Below are 7,004 nucleotides of genomic sequence, written 5' to 3' on the forward strand. Positions count from 1 at the left end.
ACACAGAGATGACCAGGCTGAGACTATGAAACACTCAGAGATGACCAGACTGAGACTATGAAACACTCAGAGATGACCAGGCTGGGACTATGAAACACACAGAGATGACCAGGCTGGGACTATGAAACACACAGAGATGACCAGGCTGGGATGAAACACACAGATATGACCAGGTTGGGACTATGAAACACTCAGAGATGACCAGACTGAGACTATGAAACACTCAGAGATGACCAGACTGAGACTATGAAACACACATAGATGACCAGGCTGAGACTATGAAACACTCAGAGATGACCAGGCTGAGACTATGAAACACTCAGAGATGACCAGGCTGAGACTATGAAACACTCAGAGATGACCAGGCTGAGACTATGAAACACACAGAGATGACCAGGCTGGGATGAAACACACAGATATGACCAGGTTGGGACTATGAAACACTCAGAGATGACCAGACTGAGACTATGAAACACACAGAGATGACCAGGCTGGGATGAAACACACAGATATGACCAGGTTGGGACTATGAAACACTCAGAGATGACCAGGCTGAGACTATGAAACACAGAGATGACCAGGCTGGGATGAAACACACAGATATGACCAGGCTGAGACTATGAAACACACAGATATGACCAGGCTGAGACTATGAAACACACAGAGATGACCAGGCTGGGATGAAACACACAGATATGACCAGGCTGAGACTATGAAACACTCAGAGATGACCAGGCTGGGACTATGAAACACACAGAGATGACCAGGCTGAGACTATGAAACACAGATGACCAGGCTGAGACTATGAAACACTCAGAGATGACCAGGCTGGGATGAAACACACAGATATGACCAGGCTGAGACTATGAAACACACAGAGATGACCAGGCTGAGACTATGAAACACTCAGAGATGACCAGGCTGAGACTATGAAACACACAGAGATGACCAGGCTGAGACTATGAAACACTCAGAGATGACCAGGCTGAGACTATGAAACACACAGAGATGACCAGGCTGAGACTATGAAACACACAGAGATGACCAGGCTGAGACTATGAAACACTCAGAGATGACCAGGCTGGGATGAAACACACAGATATGACCAGGCTGAGACTATGAAACACACAGAGATGACCAGGCTGAGACTATGAAACACTCAGAGATGACCAGGCTGAGACTATGAAACACACAGAGATGACCAGGCTGAGACTATGAAACACACAGAGATGACCAGGCTGAGACTATGAAACACACAGAGATGACCAGGCTGAGACTATGAAACACACAGGGATGACCAGGCTGGGATGATGAAACACTCAGAGATGACCAGGCTGGGATGATGAAACACTCAGAGATGACCAGGCTGAGACTATGAAACACACAGGGATGACCAGGCTGAGACTATGAAACACTCAGAGATGACCAGGCTGGGATGATGAAACACTCAGAGATGACCAGGCTGAGACTATGAAACACACAGAGATGACCAGGCTGGGATGATGAAACACTCAGAGATGACCAGGCTGGGATGATGAAACACTCAGAGATGACCAGGCTGAGACTATGAAACACACAGAGATGACCAGGCTGAGACTATGAAACACACAGGGATGACCAGGCTGGGACTATGAAACACAGAGATGACCAGACTGAGACTATGAAACACACAGGGATGACCAGGCTGGGACTATGAAACACTCAGAGATGACCAAGCTGGGATGATGAAACACTCAGAGATGACCAAGCTGGGATGATGAAACACTCAGAGATGACCAGGCTGGGACGAGGAAACGCACAGAGATGACCAGCCTGAGACCATGAAACAGACCGCGCGCGTGAGGTCACAGGGTGAGTATTCCCAAACTCGTACTCTGGATCTCAGAAGCTGCTGGCCTCGGTTTTCATCGAGCCTCGTTCACATGCAGATGCATTGGCAGGGGAACTCGCCTTTTTTCTTCATGGCATCACTTCCAACATGTGCAACCCTTTTGTCGATCCACTGCTAGATGAGGACCGCTCCACGCTGTTCGGTTCGTGAAGGGCGGGGGCGGGCGGGGGGGTTATTGTCCATGCTTCACCCAGCTGGTCGGTGTGGGTTTCGGTGGAGGTGAGCGCGCACGTTTGTGGAGTGTCGTGCGGCGCAACAACAAATCGATGTTGCTGCACGTGCCCTTTGCAGACCACCTCGCTTCACAGTGGCCTGTGTTAAATGTGTTACACGTGGTACACGTGCGGTGATCGTCCAAGCAGGCAGGCTCTCAAGCCTGTTGAGCTTCTGAGACCTCAAGAGTTTGCGGTGAATTCTGGGTGATTTTTTTTCTGCATTGTAACTCTAACCGGTCTTGTTTTTTTCTAAACCACCGAGACTTCAAACCAGGGCTGTGTACAGTTTGATTCTTTAGAAAGAATATATATTGGCGCTCTATCAGGAAATGTATTTATAACTGAGCCGATATATATATTTATATTTAATCATATGTAATATTTCAACTTTGGTCCTGAATGTTTTTGTAAACCGACCTGAATTCTTACTGTTTTTCCACGTGTCATGCATCCAGTTCAAGTGATTTAACATCACATCGTCTCACCAATAGTGTCTCTCTATAAGGAGGGAATATATCTGGAGATGTTTTATTGTTGAGTAATGCGAGGGCTACTGTTTAATTAACCGGTGGATTGATAATACGGTGTTTTATTTATCCAGGAAAGCCTCGCTGATTCTCAAGGCTCAATTTCAGGACGGTCCCACATTGGGACATTTGACCAATTAAACTTTTTTCATTGGGGTTTTTTTTTCACCACCCCACTCGGGAGGAAGAGGGAATATAAAGGAGATACCCCACTTCAAACGAGGGAATAGCGCTCAAGGGTTCAAGCGGACTTGTTCACAAACCCGCTTTGGTTCCTGCCACAGGTTTGAACCATTACAGAAAGCTGTATTATCCACAAACCCTCGGCTCCAAATTGTCGGCCGTGAGACTAGCCCTCGGCAAGGTAAGGTAATTTACCCTTTTTACCGGGTAAAAGGGTAAAGGTGTCACCATGCCAAGGGGTAAAGGGTAGGGTAAAGGTAGACTCGTTGCTTTTTACCTTTTACCTTACCTGCTAAAGGGTAAAAGGTAGGGTATAGTGATTGTATTGTGGTAAGATAAAAGGTAGGGTAAAGGTAGGCTCGTTGCTTTTTACCTTTTACCTTACCTGCTAAAGGGTAAAAGGTAGGGTAGAGTGATTGTATTGTGGCAAGGTAAAAGGTAGGGTAAAGGTAGGCTCGTTGCTTTTTACCTTTTACCTTACCTGCTAAAGGGTAAAAGGTAGGGTATAGTGATTGTATTGTGGTAAGATAAAAGGTAGGGTAAAGGTAGGCTCGTTGCTTTTTACCTTTTACCTTACCTGCTAAAGGGTAAAAGGTAGGGTAGAGTGATTGTATTGTGGCAAGGTAAAAGGTAGGGTAAAGGTAGGCTCGTTGCTTTTTACCTTTTACCTTACCTGCTAAAGGGTAAAAGGTAGGGTATAGTGATTGTATTGTGGTAAGGTAAAAGGTAGGGTAAAGGTAGACTCGTTGCTTTTTACCTTTTACCTTACCTGCTAAAGGGTAAAAGGTAGGGTAGAGTGATTGTATTGTGGTAAGGTAAAAGGTAGGGTAAAGTTAGGCTCGTTGTTTTTACACTTTTATCTTACCTTGCCGAGGCCTACGTGAGACATATACCAGCATAACAGCCACGTTAAGAGTGAGATCATTGCCGCGGTGCATTGCGTACGTTATATTTTTGTTACACAGACCTGTGGCTCGTTTTCTTGCCTGTCAAAGATCAGTTGCCCCACGCTTCGCGTAAACATTGCGCCCCCTTCCTCGTGAGCCGACGAGTGAAAATTGCCCCCACTCAAGCACCGGCTTCTTCTCCATTAAGAACAACCGGCGCAACGTAGCAACGCGGCGATCGTTTTCGCCGTGTCCAGAGGGACGATGGTAAGGGCGCTGCGGCCGTCTCTTGGCCCCCGTTTCGTTACGCGCCACATCGGTCCTCGCTCGCGACATTTGAAATTTCCGACGCCAAAAAACAAGTGAAGCCTCGAGAAAGTCGATTCGCCCCAAGCTGTTGTGCCGCAGCCAACCGCGCGCTTTCGTTTTCTTGGTTCTTTCGGTAAAGTCACGTAGAATGGAAATAATAAAATAATACAAATAAAACATAATAAAATAATTCTCACGACGTTGCGGCCACAAACGCAAGCAGCCGTCCTCAGGTGGAGAAACAGGTCTGTCGAGAAGACAGAGTCTGAATGACACACCCCAGGCTTCTCGACAGACCTGTTCTCCACCTGAGGACGGCTGCTTGCGTTGTGGCCGAAACGTCGTGAGAATTATTTTATTATGTTTTATTATTTTATTACTTCCATTCTACGTGACTTTACCGAAAGAACCAAGAAGATGAATCCCTGCAGTCACGTAAGCTTTAAATCGAAATTTAACGATTTCGTTGTGAACCGTAAAATACGTGGGGTGGCGGTACTCGCGAATCGGCAAGAGTTCCACGTGACGGCCCTCCGCGATCCGGCCACGTGCAGAGGGACGCACGGAATCGGTCGGGGGGGGGAGTTTTATATAAATGAAAGTGTATCGTAACGAATCTCCTGTTTGTCGAAGCGGCGGGGATAGTTTCCTTAAGCGTTTGACGTTGACATGACTCCTGGATGTTTTAAGCTGGATTTGTACACCTTTTAAAATCGATTTTGTCCTGTAATTATTTTTTTCTCTCTCATATAACAAAAAATAACCCCGTGTATTGTACAAGATAAACATTGTGAGCTTTTCCTGAAAGATGTCATGGGATGTTGTAAATCAGTTTTTTTTAGGAACCTATTAATGCAAAGCACTGCAACGCTTATGTCTGGCTTAAACTTTCAATTCGTCTTTAACTGAACCAGTTTGCGTGTGCGACGTTACAGTGCCGCCGTGGCAAACGTGTGTGGGCTCATTAACCACCTGTGTGAAGTGGACATTAAGGACCACGTGGCATTTTCGGAAAAGGGGAAGCCTTTGCCAGCGTTCATATCCAGTGGCGGCTCTTGACGTGAGTGACCTTTGAAAAGATGGTGTTCTATCTTGATTTTTCGATTTAAAGCTTTCGTGACTGCAGGGATTCATCTTCTTGGTTCTTTCGGTAAAGTCACGTAGAAGGGAAATAATAAAATAATAAAACATCATAAAATTAAAATTCTCACGACGTTTCGGCCACAACACAAGCAGCCGTCCTCAGGGGACGCTGTCTTTCCGACAGCTCTGTTTCTTCACCTGAGGACGGCCGCTTGTGTTGTGGCCGAAACGTCGTGAGAATTTTTATTTTATTATGTTAGAATTTTATGATTGAATTATTTCGCTTCTACGTGACTTTACCGAAAGAACCAAGAAGATGATATAACTTTCTTATCCACCAACGGTAGGCATTTATAAACAATACGAAACAAAATAACAAAGCACTCAAATTGACTCTCAAGTCCACACTGCACAACCCCCTCGACACTGCCAAAAGCCTAGAGCGTGTAGGCCGTCAGCTGCTGCTCTATTTGCACGGTGCCACCCCCCAGCGTTGTAACGCCGTCTCTTATTACATCCACTGGCACCTTTTTCACTGCCCTGAAATGGGTCTCAAACGGCGTGGCTAAAATGCGAAGCTAATCGATTAGTTGCCGGTCCTCGGCGATATGAATCACATCACTGAGGACCAGGAACTCAACTGAAACCAAAAATGTACAAACTATGTAGAGCCATCTACAATTACATTCAACGATATCGTAGGTAGAAGACTCCCCAATTGTCTTGTGAGTCGATGCAAGTTTGCCTGTTTTGACATCTTTCTGGAAAAGGCATTTTTTGGGGTGTGCGGTGTTGAAAATCGTCATGACGCCGATTGTGCATGCATTTTGCCCCCTGTCAGAAAAAAGTTAATGAACAGGGCAAAAAAATGTAACATCTTGGATTATAATCTACAGTAAGGGTTGATTTGGATGTGTTCAGATGTTGAGGGTTTATAGCATTATAGCATTGTTAACAAGGCTTTAAAATGTTTTATATTTTTGATCAGTCGGTGAAAGTGTAAAAATGTTGAGAATGTTTGTACAGTCTATGGCCCACTCTTGCTGCACGTTATAGGAAGACTGAATTTTAAGAGCTACGAGTGTAAATTAGCGATTTGTTAAGGCTGTGGATATTCTTAGTTTGGTATTTTTCTTACTGCACAAATAGGTTTATATAGTTGCTTTTGTACATTAATGATTTTCTCTCTCCAAAAAGTGATGACGTTTATACAAAAACAAATAAAAGTTTTTTTTGTATGACACCTTTGTTATGCTTTTTTTTACAATTGTGAAATTGTGTACTGAGCTCTGTAAATCCACGCGACCACGGGAGAGACACTGCAAACTCCAAACACTAATTCAAGAGATGAGCTTAGTTGCAGCGATACGAAATTAAATTATCCGCATTTGTTTAAATGTTGAACAGCTGATGCAATTGAGCTGGAAGTCGGATTTGTTTGAAAGACTATAATCAGAATCCAAATATTTATACTGGAGGAATCCGATGAGCGAAAAAGTTCTTTTTGTCATCATAATTTTTTCTGTCTACGTGACTTTACCAAAATAACCATAGAGTATAAAGCTCTTTTTTCACAGATGTCCAGTCGTTTTCACAGATGTCCAATCACGCATAGGGATGGAGAAGGGGAATCATGTCAAGCAGGGGCACAATATGCCGAGACAAAATCATCGGATGCAGCCGTCAGTTCCAAGGCCACCCGGTGGTGTTGAATAATGGCTGCTCAGAAGGAAGAGAAGAACACGGCTTGTAAGGACACAGGCCTCGCTTCACGCCACTGACAATTGCGAGGGCATCTCGCAGGACATTGACATGCACCCAGGCCCTGAGCGTGGCCATCGTGGGGCTGACTGGGTGCCACGGTGACTAGGAGATGTTAACTACCTCGCCTGGTATGCAGGAAGTTCGT

The sequence above is a fragment of the Lampetra fluviatilis genome, chromosome 54 (assembly GCF_964198595.1).
Source record: "Lampetra fluviatilis chromosome 54, kcLamFluv1.1, whole genome shotgun sequence".
NCBI classification, from domain to species: Eukaryota; Metazoa; Chordata; class Hyperoartia; order Petromyzontiformes; family Petromyzontidae; genus Lampetra; species Lampetra fluviatilis.